The sequence below is a fragment of the Macaca mulatta genome, chromosome 3 (assembly GCF_049350105.2).
Source record: "Macaca mulatta isolate MMU2019108-1 chromosome 3, T2T-MMU8v2.0, whole genome shotgun sequence".
NCBI lineage: Eukaryota > Metazoa > Chordata > Mammalia > Primates > Cercopithecidae > Macaca > Macaca mulatta.
In genome coordinates this window covers 111,764,912-111,784,362 of record NC_133408.1, presented here as the reverse complement: position 1 = coordinate 111,784,362, position 19,451 = coordinate 111,764,912, and the positions used below count along the sequence as shown (strand labels likewise).

The window sequence follows — 19,451 nt, the reverse complement described above, 5'->3', positions numbered from 1 at the left end:
CCTCTATGCAAATAAACTAGAAAATCTACAAGAAATGGATAAATTCCTGGACACATACACCCTCCCATGACTAAACCAGGAAAAAGCTGAATCTCTGAATAGACCAATAACAGGCTCTGACATTGAGGCAATAATTAATAGCCTGCCAACCAAAAAAAGTCCAGGACCAGACGGATTCACGCTGAATTCTACCAGAGGTACAAGGAGGAGCGGGTACCATTCCTTCTGAAACTATTCCAATCAATAGAAAAAGAGGGAATCCTCCCTAATTCATTTTACGAGGCCAACATCACCCTGATACCAAAGCCTGGCAGAGACACAACAACAACAACAACAAAAAAAAAAAAAAGGGAGAATTTTAGACCAGTCTCCCTCATGAACATCAATGCAAAAATCCTCAGTAAAATACTGGCAAACCGAATCCAGCAGCACATCAAAAAGCTTATCCACCATGATCAAGTTGGCTTCATCCCCGGGATGCAAGGCTGGTTCAACATACGCTAATCAATAAATGTAATCCATCACATAAACAGAACCAATGACAAAAACCACATTATTATCTCAATAGATGCAGAAAAGGCCTTTGACAAAATTCAACAGCCCTTCATGCTAAAAACTCTCAATAAACTAGGTATTGATGGAATGTATCTCAAAATAATAAGAGCTATTTATGACAAACCCACAGCCCATATCATACTGAATGGGCAAAAACTGGAAACACTCCCTTTGAAAACCAGCACAAGACAAAGATGCCCTCTCTCACCACTCCTATTCAACATAGTGTTGGCAGTTCTGGCCAGGGCAATCAGGCAAGAGGAAGAAATAAAGGGTATTCAGTTAGGAAAAGAAGAAGTCAAATTGTCCCTGTTTGCAGATGACATGATTGTATATTTAGAAAACCCCATCATCTCAGCCCAAAATCTCCTTCAGCTGATAAGCAACTTCAGCAAAGTCTCAGGATACACTATCAATGTGCAAAAATCACGAGCATTCCTATATACCATTAACAGACAGAGAGCCAAATTGTGAGTGAACTTCCATTCACAATTGCTACAAAGAGAATAAAATACCTAGGAATCCAACTTGCAGGGGATGTGAAGGAACTCTTCAAGGAGAACGATAAACCACTGCTCAATGAAATAAAAGAGGACACAAACAAATGCAATAATATTCAATGCTCATGGATAGGAAGAATCAATATTGTGAAAATGGCTGTACTGCCCAAAGTAATTTATAGATTCAATGCTATCCCTATCAAGCTACTGATGACTTCCTTCACAGAATTGTAAAAAACTACTTTAAAGTTCATATGGAACCAAAAAAGAGACCGCATTGCCAAGACAATCCTAAGCAAAAAGAACAAAGCTGGAGGCATCACACTACCTGACTTCAAACTATACTACAAGGCTACAGTAACCAAAACAGCATGGTACTGGTACCAAAACAGATATATAGTCCAATGGAACAGAACAGAGGCCTCAGAAATAACACCAGACATCTACAACCATATGATCTTTGACAAATCTGACAAAACCAAGAAATGTGGAAAGCATTCCCTATTTAACAAATGGTGCTGGGAAAACTGGCTAATCATATGTAGAAAGCTGAAACTGGATCCCTTTCTTACACCTTACACAAAAATTAATTCAAGATGGATTAAAGACTTTAATGTTAGACCTAGAACCATAAAAACCCAGAAGAAAACCTAGGCAATACCATTCAGGACATAGACATGGGCAAGGACTCATGACTAAAACATCAAAAGCAATGGAAACAAAAACCAAAATAGACAAACGGAATCTAATTAAACTAAAGAGCTTCCGCATGGCCAAAGAAACTACCATCAGAGTGAACAGGCAACCTACAGAATGGGAGAAAAGTCTTGCAATCTATCCGTCTGACAAAGGGCTAATATCCAGAACCTACAAAGAACTCAAACAAATTTACAAGAAAAAAACAAACAACCCCATCAAAAAGTGGGCAAAGGATATGAACAGAGACTTCTCAAAAGAAGACATCTATGCAGCCAACAGACACATGAAAAAATGCCCATCATCACTGATCATCAGATCATCAGAGAAATGCAAATCAAAACCACAATGAGATACCATCTCCGCCAGTTAGAATGACAGTCATTAAAAAGTCAGGAAACAACAAATGCTGGACAGGATGTGGAGAAATAGGAATGCTTTTACACTGTTGGTGGGAGTGTAAATTTCTTCAACCATTGTGGAAGACAGTGTGGCGATTCCTCAAGGACCTAGAACTAGAATTACCATTTGACCCAGCAATCCCATTACTGGGTATATACCCAAAGGATTATAAATCATGCTACTATAAAGACACATGCACACGTATGTTTATTGCGGCACTATTCACAATAGCAAAGACTTGGAACCAACCCAAATGTCCATCAATGATAGACTGGATAAAGAAAATGTGGCACATATACACCATGGAATACTATGCAGCCATAAAAAGGATGAGTTCATGTCCTTTGCAGGGACATGGATGAAGCTGGAAACCATCATTCTCAGCAAAGTATCACAAGGACAGAAAATCAAACACTGCACGTTCTCATAGGTGGGAACTGAACAGTGAGATCACTTGGACACAGAGCAGGGAACATCACACACTTCTGGGCCTGTTGGGAGGTGGGGGGCTGGGTGAGGGATAGCATTAGGAGAAATATCTAATGCAAATGATGAGTTAATGGGTGCAGCAAACCAACAAGGCACATGAATACCTATGTATCAAAACTGTACATTACACACATGTACCCTAGAACTTAAAGTATAATTAAAAAAGGAAAAAAAAAAAAAGAAATACAATGTCTCTAAATTTATTCATCTTCTTACACATTTCTTAGCAAACTTTGCTTTATATAAGTTTTACAGATTTGTTTGTTTATTTGTGTTTGAAACAGTCTTGCTCTGTCACCCAGGCTGTAGTGCAGTGGCATAATCTTGGCTCTCTGCATTCTCTGCCTCCCAGGTTCAAGTGATTCTGGTGCCTCAGCCTCCGGAGTAGCTGAGATTACAGGCGCCTGCCATCAGGTCCGGCCAATTTTTTTTTTTTTTCTTTGGTTAGAGATGAGGTTTCACCATGTTGACCAGGCTGGTCTAGAACTCCTAGCCTCAAGTGATCCGCCCACCTCGGCCTCCCAAAGTGCTGGGATTGGCTGGGCGCAGTGGCTCACGCCTGTAATCCCAGCACTTTGGGAGGCTGAGGCGGGCGGATCACAAGGTCAGGAGATCGAGACCATCCTGGCTAACACAGTGAAACCCCGTCTCTACTAAAACGTACAAAAAACAAAACAAAACAAAACAAAAAAATCAGCCAGGCGTGATGGCGGGCGCTTGCTGTCCCAGTTACTCGGGAGGCTGAGGCAGGAGAATGGCGTGAACTCGGGAGGCGGAGCTTCTTGCAGTGAACCGAGATCGCGCCACTGCACTCCAGCCTGAGCGACAGAGCGAGACTCTGTCTCAAAAAAAAAAAAAAAAAAAAAAAAAAGAAAGAAAAAGTACTGGGATTAGAGACATGAGCCACCATGCCTGGCTGGTTTACAGATTTTTTAAAAAGTTTTCCTGGTTTTCTTATATTGGTTGTTATTGGTTTCTCCATTATAAATAGAACTCTATCATCATGTCATCTATGTGATCCATAATGTTATGTAATAAAACATACTTTAACAGTAACTTCAGTGAATTCACTTACAAAACACACTTATTTAAAATATTGTTTACATTTTTTTATCAGACTTTCTCTTTTTCTCTATTATAACTTTTACCTGACATAATGAAATTACAAACCTCATACATCAAAGAGATTTCATTCCGGCTTTCTACATTCTGATAGCAATTTCAGTAATAATATCAACAATTTATTGAGTACCTCTAATGTACCAGGCGACAGCACATAAATGCTCTGGTAATATTATCTATAATCCTAGCAGCCATCCTGCAAGGTTGCGTTATAAACGACACTTTTCAAAGAATGTGTGCACCTTACCCATTATCAACAGCTAGCAAGTTATTGAACCAGGAGTCAAACCTAGGGGAAAAAAATCTAAAGACACTTTTCACAGGCAACATAACCAAACTGACCTTTCCCAAGTTCTCTTTCACTTTTGTCACATATATGACACACCCACACTGACACACCCACACAGACACACCCACACACACAGATCTCACATGTAATTTCTGACTGCATATTCTTTGTATACCATTCAAACAAAAAGAAGCTTAAGGACTCAAAAGATAAATTCCACCTTCACCTTACTCCCTTCCAAATACTTTTCCTTCTCCAGGGGCAGCAACTATGAATAATTTTTATAGAACCCATAAAGAAAGTCAACTTCATTCTCTTTAAGTTCTTTATTGTATCTCACAATGTATCTGTGCTATCGTTTATTTAATTAGTACCCTAATGGATATTTGGATTGTATGTAGTCTTTAACAATAGTGAAACTTTGTAACTTTTCTTGACTAAAAAACCTACTTTCAGTATTTTAATTATAAAAATAATATATTGCTCACTGAGTTGGCGAAAATAAATACTGAACCAAATAAAAGAGGCTGTAAGTTTGCTTTCGCCAAATTTGTTTCTGTCTCTTTAAACACACTTTGTATTTAGTAGGAAATTCTCAGAATTTCTAGGCATGAGGAATTGCAGAGCATTCCCAATGGTGTATCCTATTGGTTAAATCATTAGGAATGGAGAATACAGAGGTACAACATATGTGATCACACTGACATTTTGCTTGGTAGTCTTTTTTATAGCCCAAATTATTTAAATCCCAAAACAAAATTGATTTATTGTAGAAAAATAGAAAAGGCAAATAAGTAAAATACTTTAAATCACTAAATAACTACTGTTAAAATTTTGGCTAGAGACCTTTTAAGAAATCTTATACATTATGTATAGATACACGAATCATTTACATATCCTATGTAAGATCATGTAATTTGTATTAACTATTTTTTAACTTTCTTTACTCAATAATATGTCTTGAGATCTTTGTGCAAATCATGATTAATTTAAGTGGAAAATGAAACCTTGTGTTCTCTTTTTCAAGAAAACTGGGATGCCACTTCTATAGGTGATAAAAGTACAAGCAGAGTGGAATGTTTAACCTAATGGTTCTCATTCTTTTATTTTTTCCCATCTCTATGTAAACACTTCAGCCTAGCCTTAAGCCTCCATATCCTTACTTGTATTAAAATTGGACTCTACAATAATTGTACTTTACTTTAATGGACATCCAACTTTTATTTGCCACAAACTTCATCAAATCATGTTTCTTCTTATGTATGGTCTCTAGCATATATTTGCATACTCTTTAGCAATTTGTTGATTTGTCAAACATTTCAGTATCTTGCGACTGCTTTCTAAAAGTCTGTAAATAAAAAAAGATTAATTTTTATTCTCCTGACTTGAATAACGCAATCTGAATTGTAGACATTACTTGTGCTAACATATCGTTGGACTTAAAATTTAGTTACGTTAAAAATCCAAAAAGTTGTTCCAAACTTAATCACTCCTCTAATTGTCTAATTTTAGTGCAAATTAAAGAGAGCCATAAATCATTTTTCTCAACTCACAATTTCCACCTGTGGTTACACACAGCTTGCTTTGTACAGTTGTGCATGCAGTACACTGAACAAGTCTAGGGGTTACCATTTACACTGCAGAGATAGATTGACAGATACATACATATATATGCATACATACATACATCTTTCCAGTACATAGCAAAGAAATGCCTCGTTGTAATAAAAGCAGGTTCCTATGACAATTTTCAAACAGATGATAAGGGGCACATTTTTCTAATTTGCATGCTAACAGACTGAGGAGATCAGTTGTAGTGAGCAGATCTCATACTATCCGGGAAAGGATAGTTTAGCTTTATGATCAGAAGTCTGAGAAAGAAGTATATTTGCTATGTATCACACTCTTTTATTTTGATTGTACTCTGCCTCATTTTGTTGCAGTTGTTTGCAGTCTCCACCACATATGGGACTGCGGCAACCTCAATGCTAAACATATAATAATCTCCTTCAAGGGGCTTGAGTGCCAGCCTGGAGGTGGTCCTGAAGGCCAGAACTGGACTAGGCAAGGTCTTGATACCTCAGGAAATTGGGGTGCCAAAACCAAGCAGAGTTGAAGCAAATTATTTTGTAAGAAAGGTCTTTAACTATTATAACTCATACAAATACACATACAGACACACACACATATGTATATACATGCATGTATGTATATATATAAACAAAATATTCTCATCTTACATGAATTTATTTCACTGCAAAATTAACTAATCTTGACCATATTTTTGTCCCTAAAGACATTCTATCTTGGGAATTTAATGGTTTAGAATGAAGGTTTAGCTATATGCAATGCAAAACCAGAATCACAACAACTTGTTTAAGATTAATTTTTGTTCTCCTGACTTGAATAACGCAATCTGAATCGTAGACATTACTTGTGCTAACATATCGTTGGACTTAAAATTTAGTTACGTTAAAAAAAAAAAAATCTAGCCCCACAGCCACAGCTAGCTGTAAGAATGTCTGGAAAATGTAGTCTTTGATCTGGGCCACCATGAACCCAGCTGAATATTTTATTGCTAAGGACAAAGGGAAGAATGAGTGAACTCTGTCCCAGGCTATGCTCAATAACCTCATGATTCCATCCAGAAAAGAACCCTAACAACCACTTTTCTAGTGGAAGCTTCTTGCTTTTTTCCTTAAAATAGTTGATCTAATCCTTTTCTAACGCTTCTTAAAATTGAATTGAAAACGCAAGTAACTCAAAATGAGAAATCAAGTTTTGTGAAGTTTCTTTACCTGAATCTATTAGCTATCATGACTTGGGCCAACGTATTCATTAGAATGGTCTAAGAGTCATTCATTCGAACAAATATTTATTGAGCAATAAGTTGCTTACATGGATTCTGAAAAACATATCAGAAAAAGTAACAAAGAAGACTCTCAGTATTCATTTATCTATACATATAATTTCACCCAAATCATCTGAATCGATAAATATTAAGGAAGAAATAGAAGCCAATTTACCAATGTTATTTCTATCATGAAAACAATTATGTATTTTTGACTTGTGTAATTTAAATTTTCTTGTAAGATTCAGAATGTAAGGCCTTTACATTTACAAGCAAAAATAAAACAAAAAAGATAGATGAATATATGAACAATCTTATAGCCAGGAAATTTTTCACATAAGTTATTTGGATAACATATCTGATAAAGTGAAACATGTTTTTCGTGAAAAATAAACCTGTCTTTAAATATAGAGAACAACAAGAATAATACAAAGTTAAAATAGAAGACAAAAAGAATTTGAAAATGAACTTCAGAAATTCGTAACACACTGTCTATCACAGGGAGTTTATACATTCATCCCCACTTATTTGAGGAAAGGCCTTTCTTGATATTAGTTGGACTCATCAGTGTGCATTGAAGGTGAACATTGATGACAGATCACAAGAAAAGGTTCTCAGGAACTGAGTGACAAAGTATAGCTGTCTACCAAATTCACTTTATAAGATAACATAGATGGCTTAAGCTTTTGTGAATTTTGCTGATAGGCATTTTAAAATTCTGGATCATGATAATACAACATGCTATATCAGAGGACTTTTGTCCTGAGGCTCTTTATGCCTAACAGGACAATGACAAATTAATATACACTATATATTTCTTCCATTTAGTCTCATGAAGCCTGTACGTATTTCTTTAGGCAGAATAAATACGTGCATTTTCTGACACTAGCATTTACTTTTTGGGAAAGAAATATTCAGACAGTAAATATATGCCTTTCTTGGTTAAAAATGAAATCTTCCAAGGCATACCCCAACCAGACTGTGCTGAATGTGATAATTTGAACACTGAGTGTATCCGCCCCCATTCCTTACTGCCCATTTGCATGTAACATTTACTGACCCATGAGCACAGCATTCCAGTAAACCCACAATGTACGAGAGTTCAGTGAGGCTCAAAGCAAGTACAAAGTAAACGTGTAATGTCTGTTATGGAGTAAATAGGATGGCAGTGGGGGACGCTGACACTTTCCTTTTTAAACCAGAAGTTACTTCCAACAGAGAAAACAATACCATGTCTGTCTAAGAAACACAAACAAGCATGTCATATCTTTTCTTCCTGTGTTACCAACCACTTACACTGAAAATGATGACACAGAAGGAAATGGAAAGACTGGGCAAGTCTAGCTACTTTTCTTTTTAGTTCTTCCTTTCTCACCAGTATGCCAAAGGCAGAGTGTTGGCAGAATGAGCATATATCAAGATGTGAAATGAAAGCAGTTGGGTTAGTTTTGTACAGTGTTTACACTCTCTTTGTAAGAACAAAATGCATATGCACATACAAGCTGTAATCTATGAATTGTGGTAATTTCTGTAATTCTGCGTGTAATTAAATGCTTTTATATTTCTATTTAAAACTGACATATCATCTTTAAAAGTGATATAAAGATAAATGATAAAATTCATACTCAAATTTTTTAATTTAAAAATTCATTAATTTTAAATTTTTCTTTACTTAGAACAACATGAAATGGCAAGGAAAAAAAACTCATGAAAAGTTGAGAAAGGTTGCAGAATAAAGGAAAGAGCTTTATATTTTAGTACCTTCGATGGAAGTATTTTACTTGAACAAGTGGACTCATATTTTCATTTTGCACTGGGCCCCACAGTGTATGTAGTTCTTGTGTGAGCTCCACTGTCTCTGTCACTCCGCAGCCTCTACAATATGACTTAGGCATTGTCCTTTTTATGTCATTGCTAAGTCTGACTCTCTGTCCCTCCTACCCCCAGGATTTATGAGTCACCTGGTTCCTTTGACAAATTCCTTTTCTGCTTAATCTAGCTGGGGCGGGTTCTATTTTTTGTAGTTAAGCACACCGATGATAATAAAAATAATAACTAAAATTTATAGATTATTACTGTATGCTAGTACATAGTCCCATAATGGTGAAGTATACACTATTATCTATAATTTACAGACAAGAAAACCTAGGGTTAAAATCAAATAAGTTGTCTGAGTTGACTAGCTAATGCATCCAGGGCCAGGATTCAAACCCTAGAAATCTAACTCCAATTCCGTGTGGAGTCGTGTTTATGTTATTATTTGTCCTCCTAAACATTGTTGATCCCTATGGCAAGAATTTTACTATGTTCTAAATAGGCACAGTGCCACCTAAACAAATAGCCACTGTTACAATCCAAGACAGTAAATGTTTAAGTATTGTTGCTGAAAACATAATTCTTAGGGAAGACACAATAAACTGTCTTTTCTGAGAACCACTTTGGTGGCGACAGAGAATGTTCAATGGCTTTTACATTTTGGGGAGTTGTTATCCCTGGGTTTGATTTCCCCGGATTTTAGCTTTCTGAGTTTTACAAGATTTTGCCAGCACATGATAACGTTGATTAGAAAAGGCAGATAAAGTGAGAAAGTTAGATAGCTTGAAATAGGAATACTCACCTTTTTTTCCTGTTTATCAGAGGTGCTAAAATATCTTTCCCAACAAGTCTTTTTCATGCTGTGTGTGCTATGGTTGCCCTATGGAAGTTCACACAGATATCCTCGCAGGATACACATTTTGCAATTACAACTGATTCTTGAGAGTTCTTCACAAATAAATGAGGAACCATAAAGGTTGAGATTGATGGAATGTGGGAGCTTGAACAATACTTACCTGTACTAAGTGTATCATTTTGCCATGAGTCCCTCACTCTGTGAAAATTAAATCATTCTGACTTAGGGACGCATGTCATTTCAGTTTTTAATGTTTTCAAATTTTTATGATAAAAGGTAACAGAGACACGGTACATTGTTAAAAGCATGCAATTTACTATTTTTTTTTTAAATAAAACATGTTATGTGGGCTAAACTGTGCAAGTTAAAACATTACAAACCATAAAGGTGAGGATCATAGGACAAATATTTCTCTACCAGCTATGAGTGGGATGCTGCCTTTGTGATTTATTCTAAAATAACAAAACAGTCTGAAACAATGAAGTGTTTCTCTGTGCTTCATGAATATATATTAATTCAGTTCATGACAGAACAAGTCATTGGCTGCCTCTGCAAAACAGCCAAAAGGGAATGATTGATTATTTTATGCAGAACCTCACAGGGTCTAAAGGTACTTGAAATCTGGGTTGACAAAATGCAAAATACTGCCAAAAAATGAATGCAACTCTTGAATATTATCACGATATTTATATTGATGACCAGAAGTACTTGAGAATTAATAATCATAAGCTTCCCAAATCTACTACAGACATCCATATAAAAACTATGTTTTCATTACTTCCTTAAACAAAACTATTATTGCCTTTAAAGTATATACACACTAGAAAATAGATTTGATTAGCTTCAGTTGCTCACTTCATACTTGCCAGTGGTTTACTGTTTTCATGAGAAAATGTTTTTACCATAAGTTAATATGAGCAAGTAGCTTATTTTGTTTACAGTCAAATAAGGAAAATGGCCCTTCCCAAAAATTATTGACTTACTTAGAATCTGAAATAATATCTTTGTGTAATTAGGTAACCATTTATTACTAAACTCATTTTTCAAATTTCTGGCAACTTAAAATTATTTTAGGGGAATGAGATTGCTGACACTTACTTCTGTCCACAAATACATTGTCTTATTTTGGCCCCTAAATGTAGATCTCATGATACGAAATGAGATTTATTTAAAGGGCATTCACAGGAAGCAGGAATGGTGGACCGGGGAGGTTAAGAAGGCAAGAGGCCAGCACAGGCATGCACTATTGCAATGGCTGCTGTAGGCAGCAGCGGAGAGGCTGCCAGAACCTCTGAGAAACAGCACACCCACACTCTCTACTTGAGGAAGAGCTACTGTCCTCCCTCAGTGCATGCAGGGTTCCCTGGGCACAATTACTCCCTCACACCGCTGGGCTGACAAGGCCCCTATGGTTTCAGAAAAAGATCTGGCTAGCAGTGCCAGTAAAATACTAAACCTAATTCAATTCAGATTTTATTTTATTTTTTTGGAGACAGAGTCTCACTCTGTTGCCCAGGCTGGAGTGCAGTGGTGTGATCTCGGCTCACCGCAACCTCTGCCTCCCGGGTTCAAGCAATTCTCCTGCCTCAGCCTCCCGAGTAGCTGGGATTACAGGCGTGCACCACCACCTGGCTAATTTTTGTATTTTTAATAGAGATGGGATTTTGCCATATTGGCCAGGCTGGTCTAGAATTCCTGACCTCCGGTGATACTCCCACCTCAGCCTCCCAAAGTGCTGGGATTACAGTCCTGAGCCATCGCACCCAGCCTAAATTAGGATTTTAGATAGCACTCCTGTCACCTGCTTGAGGCAGGGTGCTGTCAGCATGAGTTCGAGCTTGCCCAGACCTTGCTGCCCCTGTTACAGCTAAAATTAGAGGTGGCCTGAAGGGAGGTGAAGCAAGGAACCAAAAGCATCTGCTGCCCATGGGTATTTATTTTAAATAAAGAATAAATCTACCACCTTCACCAGTCACACAACCATACATATTCATCCTTATGCATCTTCATTTTTCTAGTCAATACTTCTATCGTTGGTAATAGATCTCCACTTAACCTCCTCATAATAATCTTTTTATTCGATTCTGTGTAGTGCCAGCCTTGCTTAAGCAAGATTATATCACAGGTTACTTACGTTTTGAATTCTCTCAAGTCCTCATAGGTTTGCTTGTGCTATTTTCTTGTCACACTGTGATCACAGATGCTTCATGCACTACCAGAGTATGTTAGTCCAGGCCCTCTGAGAAGCAGGTTCCAAGGGAGGACTAGCTGTGCAAGAGATTTATTAAGGCAATGTATTAGTCCATTTTCATACTGCTATGAAGAAATACCCAAGACTGGGTAATTTATAAAGAAAAAGAGGTTTAATGGACTCACAATTCCACATGGCTGGGGAAACCTCACAATCATGGCAGAAGGTGAAATAGGAGCAAAGGCACATTTTACATGGCAGCAGGCAAGAAAGTATGCACAGGGGAACTGCACTTTATAAAAACATCAGATCTCATGAGACTTACTCACTATCACAAGAACACCATGGGATAAACCCACCCCCATGATTCAAATACCTTCCACTGGGTTCTTCCCATGACATGTGGGGATCATGGAAGCTACAACTCAAGATGAGCTTCATGTGGAGACACAGCAAAACTATAGCAGGCAAGATCTCCTCCTTTGAGGAGGAGTTGGGGAGGGACAGGGGAGTAGGGACTGGTCAAACCAGGATGCAGCCTGATCACAGGTAAATGAGAGAGGAAAGGAAAAGGGAGGGTAGAAGTGTCATTTTTGTTGTTGTTGTTGTTATTGTATTTAAAATATTTAATTGACAAATAAAAATTATATATATTCAAAGTGTGCAACATGATGATTTCATATGTGTATATATTATATAATGATTGCTACTGTCTAATTAACATTTCTATCACCACCTATAGTTACCATTTTTGTGTGTGTGTGTGTGTGTAGAGAACACTTAAAATCTATTCTCTTATCAAATTTCAAGTAGACAATACAGTATTATTAGATATAGTCACTGTGCTGTACACTAGATTTCCAGAACTTATTCATCTGAGAGATGAGCAGGGCCATGGGGGAATCCACCTTCACAGGAGTCCAGCAGCCTGCAGGAACTGTGCTGGGTAAGTGATCCTACCACTCCATCACTGGCCAGGAACCACGCATGGGAAGCATGGCTTCCATGCCGACAGGTATGGAGTTCGTAGCAACACAGCTGGGCTCCTTGCAGTCCCAGATCTGTAAGGCTCACTTTCACGGCTGGCCACTAGAAAAGAACTTTAACCAGGAGAGATAGAAAAACATACCTGCTAAACATGTACTCATTAATGGACTGAGAACCCTATTTAGAGATAATTTTGAAAATGCTTAAGGCACATATTCATGAAATTTAAGCAACTGTGATATCTGATTTGTAAAGATATTTTGGAGCAGGGAAATTTTATAACATTTTTTCAAATCACAGCTACTTAGACATCAGCTTATTTCAACAGCTCCTTAGTTTTCTTGCAGTGAACTGATGAGATATAGTAATAGTAGCTACTTCATAGGGCTACTATAAGAATCCTATGAAGATAATGCAGGTAAAGCTCTTAACATAATGCTGCCAAATAGTAAAAGTTCAATTAATATTACCTGTTATTGAACAACCATTAAAAACTAATATTAATATTAAGCTATTGCTGAACTACCATTAAGTTTAATCAATATTAGCTATTGGTGAACTGCCATTAAAAACTAATGTTACATGTATCCATATAAAAATCATCTATTTTCTGTATGAATCCTGGCTCCACATTCCCCAGGAAAGATATATCTCCTTTCCCATTGCTTAAAAAAAAAAAAAAAACTAAAGGAACGGGTCACCAAGTTTGATCTTTTTACTTGAAGTGACAGATCTCTGTAGTTATGAATATACAACTCTCAATCTACCGATTCTATTTTGGCATCTGCTGCTGCCAAATAATTCACCCCTGAAACTTAGTGGCTTAAAACAACAAGCACTCGTTATGTCTCAAGTTTCTGCTGGTCAAGAACTCTGAAAGGGCTCTTGTGTGAAGTTCTCACTTGGAGTCACTTACGTAGTTGCAGTGAGATGTCAACTGGTCTTGCAGTCATCTGAAGGCTTAATTGCGTCGAGAAGATTCATTTCCAGGGTGGCTCACTCATTAGGCTGGCAAGTTTATTGGAGGCCTCAGATTCTCTGCACAGAGCTGTTTGAGTCTCTTTTCAGCATGACTGCCGGCTTCCTCCAGAGCAAGTGATTTAAGAGACACAGGTGAAAGTTGCAATGACTTACATGACCTAGGGTCAGAAAAAACACATCATCACTTCCACTGTATTCTGCTAGTCACACAGGGTTAGCACACAAGGCTATGAACACTGGGAGGCAAAGATCATTGGGGCCACCTTGCATTTAATGTATATATTAATATCTCCTACAGGACATATATACATATAGTATCCAGAAGAAACTGTTATGATAATAAGAGTGCTGACTGCACTGGAGAATACAGACAAGAACCATCTTTCAACAGAGCTCAACTAAGCCTTGGTTTTTCAGCCTTGTATACACACGCAACTGCCGCCTTGTGATCTGCCTTACTCTTTTAGGAAAGGTATAAAGCAAAGGCTAGAAATAGGCAGCTTTCAAGCAGAATTCAGCCCAAAGTCAGATTCAACTTGGCCTAATCAGTGCATTTAATGAGTAATGAATATGTAATTAAATGCCTTTAGAACAGTATTGGGTTCTTTACTTTGTCACCACTCTCTGCAGTCTTAAATTCTACAAGTTGTATATTATCTGCCTAAACCCTAAAGGCCCTTGCAATCCCTGCCTTAAAGAAACTGAGGGCCGGGCGCAGTGGCTCACACTTGTAATCCCAGCACTTTGGGAGGCTGAGGTGGGTGGATCATTTGAGGTCAGGAGTTTGAGACCAGCCTGGCCAACATGGTGAAACCCCATCTCTACAAAAAATACAAAAATTAGCCAGGCATGGTGGCAGGTGCCTGTAATCCCAGCTACTCAGGAGGCTGAGACAGGAGAATCATTTGAACCTGGTAAGCAGAGATTGCAGTTAGCCGAGATTGTGCCACTGCACTCCAGCCTGAACAATAGAGTGAGACTCAGACTCAAAAAAAAAAAAAAAAAAAGAAAGAAAAAAAGAAAAAAAAGAAAAGAAAAGAAACTGAGATAAGAAATACAGAGAAAAGAGCATGAGGGTGGGGTAGCATTGGGAAGCTAAGAGGGACTGAGAAAGAGTTCTTGAAGCAGCTCCCTCAGCTGTCCTCCTTCCCCGTGAGAGTATTATGAGAACAAATAAAGGTCTTGGCAGTATCACTGAGGATTTAACATAGGCAATGACAGTATTCCTGAGAATGAAGTTTGTTAAATACTAAAGCAAGACAATGGAAACTCCTTCTCAGGAGGTCTTTAGAAATAGGAAAGATTGTAATCTTTCTGGAAGAATTTAGGTGTGGTTTCTCTTGGGGGTAAATGGGTTGGTTTATATAACTTTGCAAAGTTTCCTATATTAATTTTTGACCCCTTCTATGACTTTTTAAAAAGTTACTCCCCTTTCTTCCTTTCCCTCCATGCCCCAAAGGCCCCTTGGGTGCAGAGTACATCATGACTTTATCATGAAGCTCATTATTTCCCGCTTCTGGGAAATGGGAGACCACCCACGCTGGCAGCGATAGGCTGCCACCTAAAATCTGCATATTTGGCTTGCTGTAAATTGTCTGTCATTTCATTTTGCCATTTGTAGAATTATTTTTAAAGTCTCATCATTAGTATTATTTTTTAAAGTCTTTATTATTTTGTATCTTTTTTCAAAAAGTATTCCCCATGCAGAAGTATTCTAACTAACTTTCAGTATCCAATAATATATGTATATTTTTAAAGCTCAACACTTTCAAGGAAACAAAAAAAGTAGTCTGCAATTTATGCTTTATCCAAGCCTCATCATTTTCAATGTGTGTGTTCTCATGTGAAGAAATCCAATGCTTCCAACATATTCTTTCAATGTTATGTTTTCTTTTCTAAACAAACAATGTGATGATCAATTTCAATCTTATGCCCAGGCTTCTATACAAGTGTGTTTTCCATTAAAGTTCATCATAACTTTTCCCAATGTGTTTCTCAAACAAATCAAGATCCTTTTATCCCCACATAGCTAAATAGTCTTGATTTAATTTGAGAAAAATGTTACATATCAGAGGTCAACAGAAATTGTAGATGTCTGAGTGCCACTGTTAAAAATTTTATTACACTAATAAAAAGATACTATATATATCACTTTTTATATACAAAATCTAGAAATTCCTTAACTCCCTTTTTCCCTGTGTGGTGCTATAACTTTCCGTGTGTTCATACAAGGGAGTCTCACCTTTTAAAACCACATTCTTTCTTCCTTTAGTTTTTCCAATTATGTACTGTAAAATTTCAAACTTAAAGCAAAGTTGAAAGAATTTTACAATGAGAACCCCCTATGTATACTGTCTTTTACTATAACCTTCACAATATCTCTTTACCACATCCAGGCCCATTTTGGTTAGTCTGAAGCCATCACCCCTTACTCCCCATAGGCTAACACACAGGTTTACCTTGACAATCTTCGCTATGTTGCCTTATATGCCCACTAGACAAGAAAATTTAGACAGGCTTTATATGCCATGGTTCGAATTACAATGATAGCAGATTAAAAATAACAATGACTGCAATGGATTAAAACACATCAAACATGTAGGGAGTTATGAATTTATAATAAAACTTTAACAAAACTTCACTGATCGTCTTGGAGGTTGGTTAAGTCCCAATTTACCATTCTGAAGATGAATCCATAAAGGGAAAAAATAAAGCATTTGTTCTTTTTTTCCTATACAAACTGTATTTCTGGGTAGTTAAATCACAGGCAAGAGAAAGTTATTCTTAGAAAATGATAGCTAATAAATGCAGGCAGAATAAAAGAAGAGTCATAATTTTACAACCCCTAATAAAATAAAGGAACTAGACAAATCGCCAAAGGCTGCTAAAACCTTTAAGTGAAAGAAAGGTTAATAGGAAAAGTTACAATGAGATCATCAGGCTGAAATCTCTTGAATGCACTGACTTTTTTTTTTTTCTTTTTTTTTTTTTTTTTTTTTTTTTTTGACAGTCTTGCTCTGTCCCCCAGGCTGGAGTGCAGTGGCAAGATCTCAGCTTACTGCAACTGTCACCTCCCCAGTTCAAGAGATTCTTGTGCCTCAACCTCTCAAGTCGCTGAGCTTACAGGCATGGGCCACCACTCCCGACTAATTTCTGTTTGTATTATTAGCAGAGATGGGGTTTCACCACGTTGGCCAGGCTAGTCTTGAACTCCTTACCTCAGGTGATCCTCCTGTCTTGGTCTCCCAAAGTGCTGGGATTACAGGTGCGAGCCACCACACCCAAGCCCACAGATCAATCTTAATGTTAGGGACAGGAGGCAGGGAAATTCTGGGCAGAAGCGGTCCCCCACGAGGGCCCCACCTGCAAGCCGGAAAACCTGAAACCGTGGCCCAAAGTGAGAACTTAATCCCTGTTTTTCTGCTCGAACGTTGCCTTTTCCAAAACCACCCATGGCCCGCCCCACCCGCGACCCTGTGCTTATAAAAACCCCAGAACTTCGCGGTAGTGAGAGAAGCAGCAGCTGGATGTCAGAGACTACAGCTGGACGTTGGAGAGAAGCAGCTTGATTTTAAAGGGACTGCTTGATTGCATAACCTCGGAGAAGCATCTGGCCAGAGATAGCTGGATTTCAGGGGATGATTGCCTTCCCTCCCTGTCCACTTTTCAGCTCCCCTTCTCGCTGAGAACCACCTCTATTGGCAATAACATCCTCCGCATTTACCATCCTTCGTGTGACCTCATTTCTCCTGGACATTGGACAAGAACTTGGAAACCACGAGTGTGGATGCAAAAGGCTGTCACACTTGCCTTTTGCCCTGGCTGGTGGAAGGCAGCCACCTCACGCAAAAAGGCAGAGGGCCCTCTGAGCTGTTAACACTTAAGCGGTCCATGGATGGCTGAACTAAAAGAGCGCTGTACCACTCCCTCTGGGGCTTCAGGGGTCACGAGCACGAGTGTGTTCTTGCCGGGGCTCAAAAGCATTCACCCCAGCTCCGGCAGCTGTTCACCTGCGTGCTCCCTCTGGGGAGGGGTGGAAAGCAGCGGGTCTGAGTGAGTGGAGTTTGCCCCGGCCAGCGCCGAAGTGGCCGGCCAGTTCCAGCGCCTGTGCACTCCGGTTCCCACCTTATTTGCTCGCAGGTTCCCTCCCACGAGGACTTGAGAGCTGCGGGATTAGTAAATGAGGTACCCCCTTCACTAGTCCCTTCACGAAGGGGTCAGGGAAATATCCTGCTTCAATAGCACTAAAGGAGGACAGAAGACATTGTGGGTCTTCTGAATGATGCAGTAGGCAAGGCTATCTGTAAAATATTCCTCTCTAAAACAATTGTGCTAGAAACCAAATCAAGCCTCTGAATAGGTCTAACTCCCAGTATACCAAGAACACAGACAAAAAGGACATAATAAGTAGTAATGAGGAATCAAGCAACCAAATGCAGAAGATAGGACATTATATACAGGACCAATGAGCTGATTTATTCAAAAACTAAAGGATATTAAAATGGGATAGGGTGGTAAGTGGAAGTACATTAAAAGAGACTTAAGAAACACATTAACCAAATCCTAATTATGGACCTTGTTTGCATCTTGACTGAAACAAACCAATTGTAAAAAGACATTACTGAAGCAACTGAAAAAACTTGAGCATGAAACAAATATTAAATTATATGAGGTAATTAATAAAAGTATTTAGTGTTTAGTTAACTTTATCTTTTAGAGTTATAAGCAAAATGATATGACATTTGGGATTTGTCTTAAAATACTCTAGGAAAAAAATATGGAGATAGCTAAAATGAGATTAGCCATATACTATTCTCTCTGCCCTTGCATATGTTAGATTTTTTGCATTAAAATAAGAAAGAATAGAAAAAATATTATCAGGAGTGGTGATAATAAAGAAGGCACGTGAGGAGAAAGAATAGAATAAGTAAAGTTTCCTTAAGCTTTAAAATATATGTTGTACTTACTTAAAAAAGTAAGTTGGGACATAGGAATATGTTGAAAAATTATGTTGGAGTCCTACTGTGTGTGTGCATGTGCGCGTGTGTGTGTGTGTCAAGGGGTTCCTTCAATCGCATATTAAGGATTCAGTAATTTATTTTGTAATAAATGTGAACCCAGGAAGGAATTTTTCACTGAACAGTAGTATAATTAGCCCTGTTTTGAGAAAAATAAGTTATCTTAAAAGTTTTGCAGTTAACCAATATTAAGTCACTGGAGCATAACTTAACAAAAAGAAAATAGAAAGATTTGCTTGTTTGTTTATTTTTATACTATACAATAATATTATAATAATGAAAAAGTTTTCAAACTATTATTCACCTCCAGAGATTCTGAGATGTTCTGTACTTTCTCCATCCCACTCAAACCCTAACATTAAGGTGAGAATTTTAATTTAAGGGGGGATAGATAAAATGGCAGACTGAAGACAGAGAAGCAAGAGGTCCCATAGCAGCAAAGGGTGAGAAGCAGAAAGAAATAAATGCAGAAGCTACCATCAACCTCCAATACTCAAAGCCTTGCCATTTTCCCCACTGACTAGATATAGAAAATGAAGCATCAAGGTAATCAGGCCCAGACAGATTCTCGACAGAGTCTGTCATCAGCTAGAGCATACAGAATAAGGAGCTGGTCTATTAGATCTAAAGCTAGAAAATCAAGAAGAAATAATGAAGCTCTCCATTGGGAATCGTAGATATCAAGTTCAGATAGCATTC

The 19,451-nt window shown here is 37.9% G+C and overlaps 1 protein-coding gene and 1 long non-coding RNA gene across 2 annotated transcripts in view; one reads left to right on the top strand and one right to left on the bottom strand.

Moving 5' to 3' along the window:
• The window catches only part of SOSTDC1 (sclerostin domain containing 1), a 73,082-nt gene that overhangs the window by 26,225 nt on the left and 27,406 nt on the right, over window positions 1–19,451 (bottom strand). Inside the window, 1 exon segment of the mRNA NM_001194311.3 lies at window positions 11,710–11,843. The gene's annotated coding sequence lies outside the window, so the exon portion shown is untranslated.
• Window positions 1–19,451, top strand: part of LOC106997510 (uncharacterized) — a 97,977-nt gene that overhangs the window by 69,439 nt on the left and 9,087 nt on the right. The window lies entirely within an intron of this gene.